The 21,363-nt window shown below is 43.2% G+C and overlaps 1 protein-coding gene across 4 annotated transcripts in view; it reads left to right on the plus strand.

The window, feature by feature from the left end:
* The first annotated feature begins 2,060 nt into the window (after positions 1 to 2,060).
* SGSM3 (small G protein signaling modulator 3) overlaps positions 2,061 to 21,363 on the plus strand; it is a 53,438-nt gene continuing 34,135 nt past the window's right edge. For 2 of the 4 annotated variants that reach the window (XM_034644543.1, XM_034644545.1), the window contains exon 1: positions 2,061 to 2,193. The gene's annotated coding sequence lies outside the window, so the exon portion shown is untranslated. The remainder of the gene's footprint in view (positions 2,194 to 21,363) is intronic. The other 2 variants (XM_034644546.1, XM_034644544.1) reach the window with 2 other exon arrangements.

Genomic DNA, 21,363 nt, shown 5'->3' on the forward strand with positions numbered 1-21,363 from the left:
CCCTTGGTTTTATCATTTTGTAATCTACCCTTCATCATGATGCAGATGCCGCTTTTCCTACCAGCTTGGTGCTTAGCTGAATTTCTTCAATATACCTGGCTCCATCCACCCTTCCTGTGGCACAAATTGAGAAGGACTTTGCCTTGAGTGTTATGCTAGGAAGGTTTTAGGACTGTGGCATTTTTCTTTCTCTTTTGTTTTCTGTCTAATGGAGATGCAATGTGTATATAGAATTCTCACACAGCACTTACAAGTAAGAAAGTTTCATAAAATTGTTAGCTAGTCTACCATTTTTTAAAAGGGAAGCACTGATTTTCTATCTCCTGTGACTATTGGACCTACCCAGTATTTTTTTTTTTTAATTATCTCTACACCCAATGTGGAGCTCGAACTCACCACCCCGAGATTAAGAGTCTCATGCTCCACAGAATGAGCAGCCAGGTGCCCCTGGCCTCCTCAGTATTGATCTCTGATAAATGTTCCACCGGAATGCAGGAGAAGGGCTAGAAGCTTTATTTGGCAAGTGTTGACAAGTCCTTAGTTCCCTATTAAGTGTGTAGGGAAAGTTAGCAAAAATGAAATGCTAATGATTTATTGCAAAAACCTAAGGGGCCCATGCTAAAGCTAGCATTACTTAACCATTGAGTTTTGACACCTCAGCTGACGTGACAACTGTCTCAAGAAGTTGTGTTCCCCCATAAAGATAAACTTAAGAAACAGCCCCTGCAACAGTTGTGAGATGAGAGAAAAGGATGTTACCACACTAAAAAGGCTGGAATTCGTTGCCCTAAGGCAATGGGTTTTTTTTTCTTGGGGGGGGGGATTGTTTCGTTTCTTTAAGCAGACTTTGGGAAGGAAAGTGAACTTGGCCTCAGAAACTGGGTTCAGATCTCTGCCCTGCCACTTACTAGTTTTGTCAGTGTACTCTGTAAAATTCAAATGGTAAAATTCACCCAGCTTTCACAAGGATGTAAATAACATGAAATTGCTTCGCAAAGTGAGAATACAGTGAGGTCACAACTGAGATTGCCTTGCTGTCTGTGTAGACTTTGCCTATGGTTCCATTCCTTGACCCAGGCATCACCGCCTTGGAACACCATTGGGAGCCCATCCTTAGGTGAATAAGCAGCTCTAAAACTAAATTTATCTCTGCCGGGTAGGAAGAAATTTCTAGGAGAACACTCCTGAAATACTATCGTAGCTTCTGATGACCTTCCTAAAAGGTGGTAAGCACATTTTCTTTTTTCTTTTTTAATGTTTTATTTTTTAAAAGTAATCTCTACACCCAGCGTGGGGCTCAAACTTCCATCCCAGGGCTGAGTGGCATGCCGTACGGACTGAGAGAGCCAGGCACCCCAACACATTCTTTTCAGGATAGAATCTGACGTCTACGAGGACCTGAATAGCAAATAGAGATGATCCTGCTACCTTCCTGTACGGTTCATCTGTACTGTGCTTTAACATTTTCTCAAACAGCATCTAGTTCTCATAACCATAAGTTCAGTCTCATTTTGTGGATGAGCTAAGTGTTAGAGTGGTTGAGTGACCCAAACATAGCCTTCTGACTACATCCACTGCATTATGCATGCCTGGAGAGTGGATTTTTCCGGCATGCCCTCAACCAAATTTGTTCCAATTTATGGCTCCTTACAGGGCTTGTGAATTGAGTAAGAGTGGTTCAGGCTGGTCTAGGGCTGGTTCTGTACACCTGTGAAGAAGACACTTAAATATTTAGAAAATGAACATCAGGTAAGGGACGCTCTTTTCCAGAGTCCTGCCGCGTCTATCCCTCATCCCAACCGCTGGTCCACCCCATATTGCTCTGAGCAACTCGGGCTGCAGGGCAGACGAAGGCCAGTGGGTATCGCTGAGCTAAAAATGGGCTTCGAAGGACTTCTGTGACCCACCCCGTCCGCCGGGGGACCGGGTCTAGGCTCGGAAAGGAGGCTCGTGTGTGGGGTCCCAGAACGCGCAAACCCCAGGGCCGACGCAATCCGCTGGCCCCGAAGGACTACAGCCCCCAGCATGCTCAACGGCACCTCCCCTCCCGCTCAGCCCAGCGCGCGTGCGCGGTGGCGACACGGAGCGCTGACTGGGTCCGAGCAGTGCAGCCGCGAGCCGCCGGACTCGGGGTGGCACTGAGGTGGCGGGGACTAGCGGCGGCCGGGCAGCTGGACATCCCGCGCCGGGCTGGTGAGTGTGGAGAGAGAGGTCGGCGGAGACTCGCTGGGTCTGTGGAGCCCCGCGCCTACACCTGCCCCTCAGGTGGGGTCGCGGGGGCGGCTGTGGAGCGACCGACTGACGGGCAGACGGGGCAGACGAGGGGAGAAGCACCGCCCGCGGCCGGGAGAGCCGTGGGGCCGGACCTCGCAGGTCCCCGCGTGGGATGGCGCCGGGCGCGGCCTCTGGCGGTGCGGGTGCGGGGCCTGCGGGGCGGCGGCGGGGCTCGGACCCGCGTGTTGCTGCGCCCCCGCGTCCCCGTCCGGGGCGGGGGCGGCCTCCCAGTGCGGCCAGCGGGAGTGTGGGCCCGCGGCGCCCGAGCCTGAGTCCTGGGGGCTCGAGCCGGAATACATACCTCCCCCTCAGCAGCTGCGAGCGGTTTTACAGAAACCGCACCTCAGGCGGGGTGGGGGGACGACAGTTCTCTTCTTGTTTTCTTTTCCTCGGGCACGTTTAAGCTGCGGGCTCTTCCTCAGGTGTAAGTTGTGACTTGACGTTGAAGATTCAGGTCCGGGGTCAGAACACAGGCGCAGATTCAGGCCGAGATTATCTGTAATGTGTGTATTTTAACACGGGGAAACTGAGGCATGTATTAGCCGAGATCACTAAGCATGGTTAGGATTGGAATTCCGAAAATTATTCTTGTACTTAGTTTAATGGTCCAGGATGCTTTTTATATGGAGGTAGAAAAGATGTTTTAAAGTTTCTGTGACGGGTGACTGTCATTGTTTCCAGTCTTGTGCTGCACGTGAAATTTGTGGTGGGTTGCTGGCTTTTGGGTTTTAGTGGGTTATTAGAGGTGTCCTGGAATATTCTTTACCCTTCTTTCTTATTCTTTCTTGGTAAATTCAAGTTCCTAATAAGGCTCTGATTCACAAAACCTGCATTTCTAACTTTGACTTGTTTACTTGTAGCTTTTAATTATTTAGATTTTATTTATTTGAGAGAGAGAGCGAGCCGGGGGAGGGATGAAGGGAGAGGGAGAGAATCTGAAGCGGACTCCAGCCTCAGCACCAAGCCCTATTTGGGGCGTGATCCTGGGGCCCCAATATCACCACCTGAGCTGAAACCCCGTCAGGCGCTTAACCGACTGAGCCACCCAGGTGCCCCTGCTTGTAGGTTTTAGTGACTATGTTTGTGATTCGGTCTGTAGATACACATACGTTTCCTACTTCTTTTCTTCCTCATCTTCTTTTCCTTATTTTCAGTTTTCTCTGAACTCCAATCAGTAATTATATCATCTTCTTTTTATATATTCATTTCTGTTCTCCTTGATTAATTTGTAATCGATTTATCTTTCCTGTCTTTCAAGAATCCTAGCTATGCGTAGCCTTTTCATCATTGATTATCACAGTAGCCTGGGCTTTAGTCCTCTTCCCTGTGTCCCTTTTTAACCATGGAGATGTGTGATATGGTTAGGAGGGCGTGAGATGTTTCTGTTGATCAGATATGGTAACAGGTGAACATGACCCATGACCAGAGCATTTACTTGAGTATATGTGCTGCTGAAGTGAGCACGAGAGCATTAACTTTAAAAGGCTGTGAACAAAAATCATTTAAATATAAAAAAGATACTAATCTTGTGAATTTGGAAACTTGTCAGATGACAGAAAAGTTAGTGAACTGGAGTAGCATCTCACAGAAATGAATCTGACATGAGGGTGAAATATTGAGAAAGGAACTCAGGAGAGAACCATCTCTCTCTCTCTTTTTTAAAGATTTATTTATTTAAGAGAGAGAGAGGATCTGAAGCAGACTCTGCACTGAGTGCAGAGCCCCACGCAGGGCTTGATCCCACGACTGTGAGATCACGACCTGAGCCGGAACCAAGAGCCAGACGCCCAACTGACTGATCCACCCAGGTGCCCTGAGAACCGTCTCTTTTATCATACAGCCATCTTTCTGTTCCTGGGGTGGAGGCTGGGAACACCTAGTTGGCTTAGGAAGTTAAACAATGTTCTGTGTGTTTGTGTTTTCGGTTTCTCTCTTCCTAGTTCTCAATGAGTTTTGGCAGGAGCCCAGAATCTTGTACATTTGATGATTTAACATCAGTTTCATCTGCCTATTCTCCAGATTGTCTCTATTTCCTCAGCTGGTGACATCAGTAATTTTCCAGTAGCCATTTCCATCAGTAGCCATTCATGAGCTCATGCAGACTTGTCACAAAGAAGTGGAATAGTACAGAGGGTGGTACACACAGAAGAAATAAGGATCCTGTTTCTTTGCCGTCGCATATCACACATAGACTGAGATGGGGAATCTGCACTGAAGGACAAGCTATGTAGGAGGGGTTAGAACACCAGAGTCCAGACTTTTCTGCATGTAGTAATGGTCATCGATACCATTTACTGGATTTCATTTGTTTGTCAAATGCTGTCATTGGCACAGGTGTAGGTATTATCATTCTCTTTATTTATGTATAAGTTGAACTACAGAAGTTAAGTGATTTGCCTACAGACATAGTAAGTGACAGGGCCAGAATTCAAATTCAAGCCTATCTGACTCTGCCATTCCTGCTCTTTCTACTGTGCTGTAGTACCTTGCCAAAAATATGTTCAAATCTTTCTCATTCTTAAAAAATATAAAACTTTCCTGTGATCACATTTCTCCTTCACACTACTTCCATTTCCCTCCTTTTTCTTTCTCGACTTGTTCTTGAAGAGCAAACACCATTTCCCTTTCTTTCTTTGACTCTAGTTCATTGCAGTCTAGCTTCCATTCTCTACTCTGTTGAAATGTTTTGATGAGCTTCACTTGGCTATTTATTGAATATTTGCTGTACCATCTTCTAGACATATAAAGAGGCCAAGACATGGTTCTTGCCCTGAGGGAGTTTAGGGACTAATGAAGGAGAAAAATAATTTTTTTTTAAGATTTTATTTATTTATATGATAGAGCACAAGCAGGGGGAGTGGCAGGCAGAGGGAGAAGCAGGCTCCCCACGGAGCAAGGAGCCAGATGTGGGTCTCAAGGCCAGGACCCTGGGATCATGACCCAAGCTGAGGGCAGATGCTTAACCGACTGAGCCACCCAGGCACCCCGAGAAAAAGAATTTAATACATGTCAGTATGATGTGTTAAACTGCTGACCAAGCAATCTTTGCTCTTGGGAGTTGGGGAAGAACACTTCACTGAGAAAGTGACACTGGACTGCCAGCAGAGAGGAACCCTAAATTGTTGCGGACAGGGCTGTCAGGACTGCATGGTTAGTTGTGGACTTTTAAGAGAAGCTGTATCTTGCAAGTGGGAGATGATACAGTCGAAATATATGGTGTAGGTTTTAGAGTCTAACAGACCTGGGAACTGAGCCTCAATTTCTTTTTTATAATACCTGCTTATAATATAAGCTCTATGAGAGCATGGCCTTAATCTTTTTCATCACCTCAGCTCTGTCTTCTAGAACAGTGGTAGGTGGTCAATAAATATTTGTTGAATGAAGGATGTTGTATTCTGAACAGGGTAGTACTCTCAGTACCATACGACTGAATGAAGCTTACTTTTAGTATGGATTATGAACTGATTTTGAAGACACCATTGTTTGAATAGTATATATATAATCACTTCCCCTTCTTTTTGAACATTTAGGTTCCTTGATGGTCATAATTCATAAATGAGGAGTGACATTTATCTTTATTTGGTAGGCACAGTTAACTGGGTCTTCTAACTTTATGCCTCTCTCACAGTTACAAACACATTTCTACTTTTTCTCAATGCGACGCAGGTATTTTTTTTTAATTTTTAATTTTTTAATAATAACTTTTTATTATGTTATGTTAGTCACCATACAGTATATCCTTAGTTTTTGATGTAGTGTTCCATGATTCATTATTTGCATATAACACCCAGTGCTCCATGCAATATGTGCCCTCCTTAATACCCATCACCAGCCTATCCCAGCCCACCCCCCAAGCCCTCAGTTTGTTTCCCAGAGTCCATAGTCTCTCATGGTTCATTCCCCCTTCTGTTTACCCCCCCTTCATTCTTCCCTTCCTTCTCCTACCGATCTTCCTGCTCTTTCTTATGTTCCTTAAATGAGTGAAACCATATGATAATTGTCTTTCTCTGCTTGACTTATTTCACTTAGCATAATCTCCTCCAGCCCCGTCCATGTTGCTGCAAATGTTGGGTAATCATTCTTTCTGATGGCTGAGCAATATTCCATTGTATAATATGGACCACATCTTCTTAATCCAGTCATCTGTTGAAGGGCATCTCAGCTCCTTTCACAATTTAGCTATTGTGGACAATGCTGCTACGAACATTGGGGTGCATATGGCCCTTCTCTTCACTATGTCTGTATCTTTGGGGTGAATACCCAGTAGTGCAATTGCTGGACCATAGGGTAGCTCTATTTTTAACTTTTTAAGGGACCTCCACGTTGTTTTCCAAAGTGGCTGTACCAACTTGCATTCCCACCAACAGTGTAAGAGGGATCCCCTTTCTCCACATCCTCTCCAACGTTCATTGTTTCTTGCCTTGTCAATTTTTGCCATTCTAACTGGCGTAAGGTGGTATCTCAATGTGGTTTTGATTTGAATTTCCCTGATGGCTAATGATTTTGAACATTTTTTCATGTGTCTGTTAGCCATTTGTATGTCTTCATTGGAAAAGTGTCTGTTCATATCTTCTGCCCATTTTATGATTTGTTTATTTGTTTCTCGTGTATTGAGTTTGAGAAGTTCTTTGTAGAGCTTGGATACCAGTCTTTTATCTGTACTGTCATTTGCGAATGTCTTCTCCTATTCTGTGGGCTGCCTCTTAGTTTTTTTGACTGTTTCCTTGGCTGTGCAGAAGCTTTTTATCTTGATAAAGTCCCATAAGTTCATTTTATCTTTTATTTCTCTTGCCNTTTGTTTCTCTTGCCTTTGGAGATGTCATGAAAAAAGTTGCTGTGGCCGATGTCAAAGAGGTTGCAGCCTATGTTCTCCTCTAGGATTTTGATGGATTCCTGTCTCACATCGAGGTCTTTCATCCATTTGGAGTTTATTTTTGTGTATGGTGTGAGAGAGTGGTCGTTTTATTCTTTTGCAAAAAGCTGTCCAATTTTCCCAGCACCATTTATTGAAGAGACTGTCTTTTTTTCACTGGATGTTTTTTCCTGCTTTGTCAAAGATTAGTTGCCCAAAGAGCCGAGGGGTCCATTCTTGGGTTCTCTATTCTGTTCCATTGGTCCATGTGTCTGTTTTTGTGATGCAGGTATTCTGTGTGTGTTTTTTTTCCTCTGCTAATGTGAATTGTTTTGGGAAGTTCTTTGGAATCATGAAATAACTTTGTCAATAAGAGTAACATTAGAAGTGAGATTAAGGGGTGCCTGGCTGGCTCAGTTGGTGGAGCATGCAATGCTTGATCTTAGGGTTATAAATTAAGGCCCCACATTGGGTGTAGAGATTACTTAAAAATAAAATCTTAAAAAAAATGAGATTGAAAGCTCTAATCAGAAGACTTACCCTTGGGAAGGGCCTGATTTCCAATAGGGCTAAGCGAAGACTTTTTTCCTTAACAAAATGATAGTATTATTCCTGATCTTCTCTAGATATCTGGTTAGGCTTCTAGCTAATATTCTAAAGATATGTATTAGCAGTTCATTTCCCTCTTCTCGTGTTTGAGTTTCATTTGTAAATATCCTTAATTTGTGTGACTTGAGTTTAGGGTTAAAGTCCAAATACCACTTTTTTTTTTTTTTCCACCTTCGAAGTCTGTGGAGTATATTACAGGAGTACCTACAATGAAGTTCAAATTCTGCTCTACCACTTTAAACTTTGAAAACTTAATTCAAGTGCTATAACTTCCCAATGCCTCATTTTGCTCATTTGTAAAATCGGGATAACTACTACTACTACCACCGGTCACAGTAATAGCTAGTATTTATTGGGTGTTTATTATATACTAGGCATAGGTCTAAGATTTTTACTTATATTACCTCATTCTTCACAATCTCCCTCTATATTATTAGAATTACCCCCACTTAAGGTGAGGAAACAGTCACAGACATGCTAAGTAACTTGTTCAAGGTCACACAAGTGAGTGACAGAGTCAGGATTTGAACCTGGGTAGTCGGACTCCAGAGTTTGTGCTCATAACATTTTACTTCATAGGATCGTTTTGAACATTACATAAAATATTCTGTGTCTGTGACAGGCGGTCAGTAAGTGTTGGCTACTACAGTTAGCTTTGAGTTTATAAAGCTTTTCACATACATTTCCTTATTTGGTTGCCACAAGTACAACAAAGTGCTGCTGTGACCATCACTGTCTTACAGGTAGGAACTGAGGCAGAGTTTGGTAACTTGCCCAAGGTTCATACAGCAAGTGTGGGGGCAATACCTTGGCTTTGCTCTCCTCCACATCTGGTTCCTGCGTGGATTTGAGGGATCACATTTTGAGAGAGTTTAGTGTACGTAAGTTGTTTTGGCCTGCTCAGCATCCAGTCTAGGTTTTTCTGGGAATAGCAACTCAGTTTTGCTTTGAGAGAATAGTCCCTCCCTGACCTCATAAGTGGTGGGCACATGACCAGTTTAGGCCAATAGATATTAGGCATATAGATGTGTTTCCTCCTTTAATTTGAATCTTAGGTTGAATGACACAGTGACAAACATCTTTCATCACAACCACGGATTAATTCCTAATATGTGGATACTGGAGCTGCTTTTTGTTGTTTCCAAAGACCTGATTCTTTAGCTTTTCCTCAGTTCTGTGTCCTACCTCGTATCTTTCCAATAAATCCTGTATTACATAGTATAAGTTACCCAAAGTCAGTTTTCCTGGCTTGCGTTTGAGACTCCCTTAACTTACTGTTAAATGACATAAGGCCATGTCACTTAGAAAAGAATTAAAACAACTGGTTAACTTTAACCTGAAAAGAAGAGAAATATGAGAGAAGCTTTGAAGGTTATCTTCAAACATCTGAAGCATGTAGTGTACAGAGTATCCCTAAAAAGAATAAAGAGTAGACATTACTAGAAAACAGATTTATGTACTAATTAAAATCTAAAAGCAGGGCTGTTCAAGGATGGACAGGCTGTCTTGGTCTGTGGAGGTAGATAAATGCACTAAAATTGTTCGAGCTGAGGCGCCTGGCTGGCTTAGTCGGTAGAGCATGCGGCCCTTGATCTTGGGGTGGTACATTCAAGCCCTACATCGGGTGTAGAGCTTAACTTTAAATAAATGAATAAGTAAGTAAGTAAATAAATATAAAAAAATAAAGTAGTTCAAGCCAAGACAAGATGGTCACTTGGGAAGAGTAGTATGGGTTTAATAATCTAATGGGTAGTTGTACTAAATGACCTATAAATTTCCCTTCAATTTTGAAGTCAGTGTCTCCAGACTCTGACACCTAGAGATCAGTCTACAACAAACCATTCTTGCCTTTCCCTACTCTGCCACCTTGGTCTCCTCTGTTCCTGCCTCTCCACAGCTAATCTGCTGTTCTTTGCTCTGCCCTGGACCTCTGCTTCACTCAGCCCCTCACTTTCTTCAGGTCTAGGCTCAGACTTCACCTTCTCATTGAGCCTTCCCTGAACCCCTCATTTATTATTTTTTAAAAAGATTTTATTTATTTGAGAGAGTGAGAGAGAGAGAGAGAGAAGGAGCAAGAGGAGGGGCAGAGGGAGAGTGAGAAGCAGACTCCTTGGGCCTCAATCCTGGGACTCCAGGATCATGACCCGAGCTAAAGGCAGACACTTAACTGACTGAGCCACCCAGGCGCCCCTGAACACCTCATTTAAAACAACCACTTCCTAGGGGCGCCTGGGTGGCACAGCGGTTAAGAGTCTGCCTTCGGCTCAGGGCGTGATCCCAGCATTGTGGGATCGAGCCCCATATCAGGCGCCTACGCTATGAGCCTGCTTCTTCCTCTCCCACTCCCCTGCGTGTTCCCTCTCTCGCTGGCTGTCTCTATCTCTGTCGAATAAATAAATAAAATCTAAAAAAAAAAAAATAAAACAACCACTTCCTGGAACTGCCTATCCCTTTTCCTGTTTCCTTTTATTCTGTAGCACTGAACATCACCTGGCATACAATATAGCTTCTTATTTATTTTTTTCATTACTTGTTTCCCCTCTAGAATGCCAGATTAGAAAAAAGGGATTTTTATTTGTTTTGAGCACTGTTATATCCTTATCAGTTTAGAACAGTGCCTGGCACATAGCAGGCACTCAATAAATGTATATTGAATGAGTGAATATTTCCTCAACACAAAATCACTGTTGGGTCTGCTTTATGTTCTGGGAACACACCTCATTCTGTCAACTTGGGATCCTTTTGAGTCGCTTTCCTTACTCTCTGGTGCCTTTTTCTTTTCTTCTTTTTGGATCACAACACTTCAGGGTTAGAAGTCTGAGATCATCCCCTTCATAAGGACTAGGGATCCCAATATCATACAGCTCATTAATGACAGAAATGGAGGGAGGGTGGGGATTGACAGTTAATCTCCTTGTCAAACTGTAGTGCCTCTAAATCTTGCTTAGGTCAGGCCCTTATAGTGCCTAGTGCAATGTATACATATCCCTCAATGAATTATTAAGTCAATAAATATGTCTCCTTTATGAAGGCTTTTCCATATCAGCCTGTAGTTATCTCTGTATTTCTTTGAACTTTGATTAATATTTGTGGTTCATTCTCTTATTTTTAACTGGCCTTGTGTTTTTCATTTCATGTGTGCATATGTGCCTGGACAATGGAACTGTAATCCCATGGACAGAGACCAGATGTGTGCACTACAAAACCCAGTCCCTGGGAGGCAGTATAATAGTGAAACATTATGCAGTAGAACTTTCTGTGATGATGGAAACGTTCTTGTGTGATTGTTAACATTTTCTTTATGCGGTATGTGTGTGAGTGAGAGAGAGAGAAAGAAAGAGATTAAGTAATCACACGAGTGGGAGGGGCAGAGAGAGGAAGGAAGAATCTCAGGCAGACTCCGCATTCAGCCCAGAGCCCAATGCAGGGCTCCATCTCATGACCCCAAAATCAGGACCTGAGCCTAAACCAGGAGTCACACACTCAACCAACTGTACCACCTAGGCACCCCTATTTATTTTTTATAATCTCTACACCCAAAATGGGGCTTGAACTCATAACCCCAAGATCAGGCATCGCATGCTCCTTCAACTGAGCCAGCCAGGCATTCATTTTTTTATTCATTTGTTATTTGTGAATTTTCCAGCTTTTCCACAATGAGTATCTATGACTTTTCTAACCGGAGAATATAATAGTGGATTGTGTGAGTGGTTTTTTGTTTGGTGTGTTGGTTTATTTTTGTTTTGAGATTCAAGAATAGGTAGAAAATGCTATAGGCAAATAAACAGGATAGTAAACTTTGGAATTGAGTTAAAGTTCATTTTTTAAAATAAATGTATATTGTGGAATGCAAATATATTTAATTTTATGAAGTATGTATATTCTTTAAAAGTTGCTACAACTTTTAGTTTTGTAAATTATATTTTCTTTTCACATATTGAGAAGAACCAGTTGCTTGGGGAAAATTTGCGGGAAAATTTTACTAATCTATATAAGCCATTAGGAAAAGCACAAGTATTTTAACAACACAAGACACTGCATTTAGGAACTGGAAAGTACAAACTAAAATATTAATTATACAAAATTTAAGAGGTGAATCTAGAAGCTTACTGATAACAACAAAAATTCCCGATTACTTTGATAAAATGAATAATTAAGACCTAATGAAGGGACCTGGGATTTATAGAGTTACTTGGCCACCATGGCCAGAAAAATAACAAATGCATGAGGCACTGTTCAGAAACGTTTTGGAAACAAAACAGAAAATATTATTCCATCGTTTATTTTAAACTGAGATGGCTCTGAGTACTTTGTGCTTTTCTGGTAGAATATAGATTCCTTTAGTTTCCAGAAAAGGACAAGTAATAAGCATGAGAGCTGTTATCACTACCTAGCATTATATATAAATTACTGTGTGATTTATTAAATTACATTAATAATTGCTATTTGACATTATGGCTTCATTTGGCCATCTCTCTACATGACTAGGCTAAAGACTTCACAGGGCAAGGATTTTGTTTTGTTCACTGTTCTCTTCCAGAGTCTAAAATGGGGCCTGACCCAGAGTAAGCACTCATTATGTTAAATGAAAGAACGATGCTTGTCATGCTAGGTTACAGTAAAAAGATGAGGTCTTGTCAGTTTGCAAAAGTAAAGGGTGGGAGGAAACTGGAATTTATGGTTGCATTATATTAACAATAGCTGGTTGTAATTACCAGTTCTTTATCTGTTGCTGTGTAACAGTCACCCCAGAACTTAGTGGCTCAAAACAATAATCATTTTTTTAAAGATTTTATTTATTAGAGAGAGAGGAAGAGAGCACAAGCAGGGGGAGTTGCAGACAGAGGGAGAAGTAGGTTCCCTGTTGAGCAAGGAGCCTGATGCAGAACTTGATCCCAGGACCCCGGAATCATGACCTGAGCCTAAGGCAGACGCTTAACCAGCTGAGTCACCCAGGTGCCCCAATAATCATTTTTTAAAGATTTTATTTATTTATTTGAGAGAGCGAGAGCATGAGCCAGGGGGTGGGGTGGGAGGGGAGGGGCAGAGGGAGAGGGACAAGCAGACTCCCCGATGAACAGGGAGCCTGTCGAAGGACTCAATCCTGGGACCCTGGGATCATGACCTGAGCCAAAAGCAGCTGCTTAACGGACTGAGCCACCCAGGCACCCTGATCTTTTTATTTTTTTTTTTTTAAGATTTTAAGTGAGCTTAAAACTGTCTCAGTTGGTAGAGCATTTGACTCTTGATCTCAGGGTCATAAGTTTGAGCCTCACACTGGGCATAGAGCTTACTTAAAAAAAAAAAAAGAGCACGTGGGATAGGTTATATTGTCGTGGCCATCTTTGGAAAATATTTTCTCTACGCTAAGTATGTGTAACTGTGCTAGGAGTTCTAAGTACTTTCTCAGTACTTTAATCTGCAGGCACTATACTGTAATTTACTGATAGGGAAACTGAGGCTATGAGAGATGAAATATTTTACCCAAAGGCCACACAGCAGAACAAGTTGTCAAACCTAGGACTTCTTGCTCCCACTGTACCATGTATAAATAAGGTGAATATAGATTTCTTCACCAAATCCGAGAATACTAAGGAAGGTGTAGTCATGTCACTTGGCAAACATGTATTGAATCCCTATTAAGTAGTAAATGCTAAAGAGGATTCAGGCTTTAAGGAGCTTCCAGTTTATTAGAGTTCCGGTAGACACAACTAGTTAAAAATGAGAGAAATGTAAGTATGTGGCATTAGGTGGATACAAGTAAATGTTGAGAGAAAGGACTACAGAAAGCTTCGCAGAAGTGGCATTTGAGCCGAGCACTGGAAGATGGATAGAATCAGGACATTCAGAAATGGGAGGTGGCCTTTGAAGCAGGAAACAATATGAATGAAGATCTGGAGACATGTTGAGATGGCATTGAGTAGGCCAGGTGGCTGAAGCATAGGGTACGTGCAGAGAAAATAGGAGCTGACTCATAATGTAGATTGGAGGCCACTGAAGATGAGAGAACCCTGTAATTAGAGCTGTGCTTCAGCAGAGATTAATCCAGTGTTTATTTAACATGAATGGAAAGAGTCTGGAGACACAGAAGCCTGTAAGGAGATTTACCGTAACCCAGAAAAAGTGTCAGTGAAGGTCTGGATGAAGGCAGTGGAGATAGAGATGCTTAGAGATACTTTTAAACATAAAATCAATAGACTTTGCAACTGATTCAGTGTGAAAATAAGACAAAAGTAAGAGCCAGAAATTACCCTAAAAGCTTAGAATCTGAGAGCCTTAGAAGAAGAAATAGGAAAATCAAAAAGAATCATCTGGACTAGAATAAAAATAGATTCATTTGAGAAAAACAGATTTCGATGTGTAATGGATTAAGTCAGCTGAAGCAGTCCAGCAGGAAGTTGGAAATCTCAGGAGTGTTGCCATGGCTAGAGGTGGAGATTTGTGGCATATCTGTATAGCAATGATAGCTAAATCCCCCTTAGGAACAGGAACGGATTCCCAAGTAGGAATCCATTAGGAGTGGATTGAAAAAGAGAAGTCTGATTTAGGGGATGTCTTTTTTGGGGGTCGGGGGGAAGAAAAGGAGTCAGCAAAGAAGCAGTTAAGTAGAGAAGGAAAACCAGTATGATCAGTGCGCTCAGAGTCATAGAACAGTTTCAAGAAACTCAGGTAAGTCAGCAAATGCTGCAGGGAGTTTAAGGAGATGAAGCCAAAGGAAGAGGATTCCATATGGTGACGAGGAAACCATTGGAGACTTCAGAAAGTCTGGGTGCAAAGGGAGGAAGCTAGGTGGTTGCAGGATTCGACTCTGCCTTTGAAAATGTGGCAGGGAGGCAGAAAAAGAGCTGGAATGGTAGGAGGTTTGAGTGGGTCCAGGTTACTTTGTTTGGGTTTGTTGTAATTAAGGATATTGGCGATGTGAACATGGGCACTGCACTTGAAGCCAGGGAGAAGAAGCTGGAGATGCAGTCAGGGAAATGGTGGAAGGTTATTATGGGTGGAGGGTTTAGCCTGCGAAGGAAGGAAGGAGGGAAGGCTACTTCTTCCTCTGAGAGGTAGATAGAAAGAAAACAGTGAAAAGATGGGGCAGTTTCGACAGGAGGAGGAGGAAGTTGAGGAAGCCTAAGCCAAATGACCTCAGTTTTCATTAAGGTGGAAACCAGGTCATCAGCTGGGAGGTAGTAAGTGGCAGCAGAGAACAGTTGGGGGCCTGAAGAAATAGGTGAAAAGCTTGACTGTGTCACTGAAGGAAACATGGTAGAAAGTCATTTAGAAAAGAATGAAAGTCCAGCTAAGCAACAGTGAAGATTAATAGCATGGAGCTTGTTTCCTGACTTTGTCCTGGAGTAGTGGGCTAAGAGAGCAATGAGCACTGAGAACTTACCTGGGGCTGGATGAGGCAGGAATTTCAGTGGTTAGTTGAAGATGGTAGTGTAATTCCTACAGTGTAGAGGTTTTAGCTGTGTAGACCTGATTGTTTTAATCAGCAGTGTTATGTATGAGATATAAAGAGCTAACCAAAAACAGTAGGTCTGCCTAATCCCAAGGTTTACAGGTGCAGGAGTACAACTTCCCATAACATCTCTCATCTCTCCTGGGATTTCTGTTGGTGATGATGCTGGTCTGAGTGTGATCCAGTTTGCCTGTTCCCATATTTTTCCCCCCGAGTATTGGATTCAATTTTACGTTGGCATAGTGGAAATAGGACACTTGACTTCTGGTCTGGCTGTGTTACCTGCTCACAGTGTGGCTTTAGATAAGTTTTTTGACCTCTTTGGCCTCAGTTTCTTTTTGGGGGGAAGAAAAACGAGAGGGACATAACTAAAAACATCCTTCTACCTGTGTCATTCATGACTCTGTCATTCATGGCTGTGCCAAGTGCCTTTGCATTGTACCTGGTATCGAAGAAGCTAATGATCTCTATAGGTGCAGGTCTGTTAGAGAAATTCATTTGCTCTGTAATACGGGAATTTCCCCCTGATTTATCTGCTTAATTTGTCTCTAAAAATTGTGTTTCTTAATCCAGCTGCTTGTGTTATGGTTTAACCTGGTCTCCACTGGGCTCCATACCCCAAGCTAAGGTGTCCTGTTCTCACACACCCACAAGTAGCTTCATGGGCTTCCCTGGAGATTGTGCTGCACAGTTGCCACTGACAGCTGTGCTGGGCAGTGTGGGATAGAGGGTCAGCTTAGCACTCAGCCCTGACTCAGTGTGTGACATAGGTGAGATGCTTAACCCTGAGCCCTGGTTTTCTCTGGTTTCTTCTCTTTTCTTTCTTTTTTTTCTTTTTTCTTTTCTTTTCTTTTTTTTTAGATTTTATTTATTTATTTGACAGAGAGACAGCATGAGAGACAACACAAGCAAGGGAAGCGGGAGAGGGAGGGAGAAGCAGACTCCCCATCAAATAGAGAGCCCAACATGGGGCTCGATCCCAGGACCTCAGAACCATGACCCGAGCTGAAGGCAGACGCCCAGCAACTGAGCCATCCAGGCGCCCCTTTTCTCTGGTTTCTTAGCAGTATGGTAAACAGTCAATAAATACATTATTCCTTCTTTAATTGGTACCTCCCTTCTGTTACCTCCATTCACTCACTGCCACAGAGTAAGTAGGGTTGGATTACCATACTTCAGTTATTATGTAGGTATTTTTGTATCTGCAGTGAGAAAGTCCCAGTAACTATTTAAATGGTCTGGCCAAGTAAATGACTTAAAATAGTTTGTTGACCTCTGTAGTTTAACTGTATGAGGAATAGGGACTTTGTTAACTATCCGTCTTGTTCCTTTTAAGTGCCATAAGCTCCTAAGTTGTTATAACATTTTAAATACAAATTTCTCAGGGGCCTTTTTTTGATAGCCCTCAAGGAGCTTTATTTCCTAAAAAACTCCCATCACTGTTTTTCAAAGCTACACGGGTTGCAGTTGCAGTTTCCTAACCATAATTTGTTTTTGTTTTTTTTTTTTTAAGATTTTATTTAACCATTCGACAGAGATAGAGACAGCCAGAGAGAGAGGGAACACAAGCAGGGGGAGTGGGAGAGGAAGAAGCAGGCTCCTAGTGGAGGAGCCTGATGTGGGGCTCGATCCCACAACGCCGGGATCACGCCCTGAGCCGAAGGCAGACGCTCAACCTTTGTGCCACCCAGGCGCCCCCATAATTTGTTTTACTCCTGAACGGGTTGTTGCCCACCACCTCTGGTAGTGGTACTGACAGAAGGTCCATGTAGTACCTTGCTTTTGTTTTCCTTATCATCTGGGTACTGCCAGGCTGTAAATCTTAGGCAAATGCTCCTGAAAGGGACTCAGGGAAGTGACTGGACTGCTTCGGATGATTAATTATTTTATGGAAAGACCTAGAGTGACTGAGCATGGGTCATAAGTCTGCACAGGAGAGCTGCGAATAACTGGAACTCCGTATGTGCTGGATTCCGGGGTGAGGTTCCTGTTTCCCTGCTTTGTGTTTTCACAGTCTGTGCTCTGCCTTGCACAGTCACACCTTTTGCCTCAGGGAGCACCCTCTCTCTCTCGTCACAAAGAAAATATTGACTCAGAGATGGGAAAGCAGTCCCAGCTGTAAACCTGTGGGCACAGGAGTGGAGAATTGATTACTCGAGTCACTGCTCTTATGCTGATGCCAGTTTTGGGGAAGACAGTTGAGAAATGTAGATGATAATAGTGGGTTTTCACTTCAGATGTCTTTGGCACTAAGGGAGATAAAGGGTGAGGTGAATTTTTTTTTTAAGATTTATTATTTGAGAGAGAGTGTGCAAGTGGGAGGAGGGGTGGGGGGAAAGAGAGAGAGAAAGAAAATCCCAAGCAGACTCTCTGCTGGGCATAGAGCCTGATACGGGGCTTGATCTCACAACCAGTGAGATCATGACCTGAGCCGAAATCACAAGTTAGAGGCTTAAACAACCGAGCCACTTAGGCGCCCCGAGGGCGAAGTGAATAATACATGTTTTCAATAAGAATGATTGGATGACTGGGGTAGGGAGCCAGTTTAGAAGATCAGCAGCTCCAGCTGCCTTATCAGGGTGTTTGATGGGGCCCAAGTTTCAGGACTTTTTTTTTTTTTTTTAAGATTTTATGTATTTACTTGAGAGAGAGTGAGAGAGAGAGAAAAACAAGCTGGGGGAGCGACAGACAGAGGGAAAGGGAGAAGCAGACTCCCCACTGAGCAGGGAGCCCTATGTGGGGCTCGATCCCAGGAACCTGGATCATGACCCCAGCCGAAAGCAGATGCCTAACAGCTGAGCCACCCAGATGCCCCAGGACTTTTCATACTACCAAGTACTTGTTTCATTTAGCAGCATGCTTTGAGAGAAAGCAGAGGATTCCAAGGTCTGAGAGAAGCATGTTCTGGCTAGAGCACAGAGCATGTGCTGAGAGCGAGTGAGAGGTAGGTGTTGAGTTGAGAAATGAGGCTGGAATGGTGAGCAGGGACTCTTAGGTCATGCAGGGTCTTGTATGCCAAATTAACAAACTTGGGCTTTTTCCTAAAGTCAGAAGTAAGAAAAAAGATTTTATTTATTTATTTTTTTTAAAGATTTTATTTATTTATTTGACAGAGAAAGAAACAGCCAGTGAGAGAGGGAACACAGGGTGAGTGGGAGAGGAAGAAGCAGGCTCCCAGCAGAGGAGCCTGATGTGGGGCTCAATCCCAGAACGCCGGGATCACACCCTGAGCCGAAGGCAGACGCTTAACGACTGAGCCACCCAGGCGCCCCTAAAGATTTATTTATTTTTGAGAGAGAGGGCAGAGGGAGAGGGAGAGAGAGTCTCAGGTAGACTCCATGCTGAGCCCAACACAGTACTCAGTCTCATGACCCTGAGATCATGACCTGAGTCGAAACCAAGGGTTGGATGCTTAACCAACTGCGCCACCCAGGTGCCCCGGAAAAAAAAGGTTTTAAAAGGAAGGAAACAATCAGTTGCATTTTAAAGATTTATTTATTTTATAGAGAGAGGGAGAGAGCAAGCCCATGCGAGTAGGGGGAGGGGTAGAGGGAGAGAATATCCAGCAGACTCCCCGCTGAGAGTGGAGCAGAGGCAGGGCTTGATCCTAGGACCCTGAAATCAAGAGTCGGATGCACAACTGACTGAGCCATCCAGGCACCCCTGATCAGTTTCATTTTAAAAGGATTTCTCTGGCTGCAGAATAGAGAATAGATGGGGTGTAGCGTGAAGGGGGTAAGACTGAAGGCAGAGATCCCAGTTGAAAGACTTGTAAAAACCATGATGATGAGAAATGATGACAGCCTCAACTGGGAAATAGTGAAGATTGGAGAGAAAAGGGAAGTTTGAAAAAACATCCAGAAAGGCCTAAGAGTTGAGGGGTGGAAGTGGGAAGATGAAGGAGAATCCATTAACCATGAGGCCCGATTCTGACTTAGGAAAGTGGTAGATAGATTGTAGTGCCAATCTTCTGCGATAGGGACCACTGGAGGAGGGCAGGGTTCACAGTGACTTAATTTGAGAGCGTGGTATTTCGAGGAATGTGGAGGAGTGGCCCAGTGGGCAGTTGGATGTGTAAACCTGAAGTTTGTAGAGAAATATGTTGTGAAGATAGAAATGGGATCATCTGCCTGTAGGTATAAATTGAAGCCGTGAGAGTGCAGGGAACTGGAAGAGGATCTAGAACAGAACATTAAGGCATTTTAAGAAGCGGCAGGGGTGGGGCTCCTGGGTGGCTCAGTTGGTTAAGTGTCTGCCTTCCCCTCGGGTCATGATCCTGGAGTCGAGGGATCAAGCCCCACATCGGGCTCCCTGCTCACCGGCGAGTCTGCTGCTCCCTCTGCCTTTCACCCTGCTCATGTTTGCTTGCTCTCTGTCTCTCAAATAAATAAATAAAATCTTAGGGGGAAAAAAAAAGAACCGGCATGGGAGGAAACCGGGAAAGAGACTCAGGAGCAGCCAGCAAGGCAGGAGGAGAACTAAAGGGTCACGACCCTTGCACAACTCTGTATGGTAAGAACTAGAGTGTTGTCGCTGGATCTAATGAACATCTGCTGTGGATTGACCTTTAGTAGACCAGGCATGTGCTGAGGGCGCTAATAAAGCAGAGGCACAAAATACAAAGGGGAAATGGAAATAACTCGTTATTAGACATCTCATAGAAACATAGCTGAAGTCATTTTGGAGAAAATCTAAACGTTGTTGGACTTCCTCATACTTATTTTTATATTGATTAAATAGGGGGAGCACCTAATCTTTCTTATCCTATGGCTTTCTGAAGGTCTTTAAATTTTTTTCATGCTTAACTTTGTTTGAATAGGTAATGCATTCAAATACTTCAAAATTCAAAAGGTATTAGGTAAAAAGTCTTTCTGCCACCCAGCTACTCTCACATGCAGCCTTCTAAATTTTATGTGAAAACTTCCCCTTCTTTGTACAAATGTTTACTATTCTTCTCACTGTTATGCTTCTTGCTTTTTTCACTTAGCAGTATGTATTGGAGATCATTCCCTATCAGCACATAAATAACTGACCCATTGTATTTTGACAGCTGCACACCGTTGCATTATATAGATGTTGTGTAAGTTATTTAACCAGTGACTATTGAGGTTTTCTAATATTTTGCCATCACAAACAATGCTGTAGGGAGTGTCTTTCTATAGGAGTCATTTTGCTGAAGTATAGGGTAAATTTCCAGAAGTGGGAATGGCCTGACAAAAGGACCTCTAAAGATATATTTTTTAAAAGATTTTATTTATTTATTTGACAGAGAGAGAGCACAAGCAGGGGGAATGGGAGGGAGAGGGAGAAGCAGGCTCCCTGCTGCGCAGGGAGCCCTATGAGCGGCTGGATCCCAGGACCCCAGGATCATGACCTGAGCTGAAGGCAGTCACTTAACTACTGAGCCACCCAGGCGCCCCAGGAACACTAAAGATTTTAATCCATCTCTGCTTATTAGAGTTCCTGGCACTTGGAAAGCCTGCAGTGAATGGTAGCTATTATTAAGATAAATATGTTATAGATAGATATGTTATAGATGGTATATTAAATGTTATATGATATGTTATAGATAGACAGGAAGAGGGGCACCTGACATAAACCTGGGGCAGCAGGTGTGTCAGAGAAGGCTTCCTCGAGGAGGAAATGCCTGGGCTGAGCCTGGAGAATGACAAGTCAGGTAAAGTGGGGGGCCTTACAAGCGGAAGCAGCCCAGCACAGGAACTTACAAAGGAGCGTGTTGTACATGGGGATCTTCCGGGAGTTTGCTCATACGGTCAACACCTGCCACGGGTCAGGCACTAGGCTAGGCACCAGATGTAGGGCAGATATGTACATATGTAAATTGCAGTCTAGTATGAAGTAAGAAACAGTAGGAGCATGTACAGTGATTAGTTTTATCAGAGAATGGAGGTAGAGGACATGGAAGTTGGAAGGGGAAGGTGTTCCAGGAAGTCACATCTGAACTAGAATTTGAAAGAATGGTCAAAGGGTAGTTTAGCCCAGTGGTTCTCAAAGTGTGTTCCCTGGACCATAGCATCAACGTCACCTGGGAACTTGTAAGAAAGGAATAGTCTTACTCTACTCAGACCTTCAGATTCAAAAATTCAGCCAGCGCCTGGGTGGCTCAACCATGGGTGAGATTATTTAAGGGAAAGGGAACAATATTGTGAAGTTA

Source organism: Ailuropoda melanoleuca, chromosome 15, assembly GCF_002007445.2.
Source record: "Ailuropoda melanoleuca isolate Jingjing chromosome 15, ASM200744v2, whole genome shotgun sequence".
Lineage (NCBI taxonomy): Eukaryota > Metazoa > Chordata > Mammalia > Carnivora > Ursidae > Ailuropoda > Ailuropoda melanoleuca.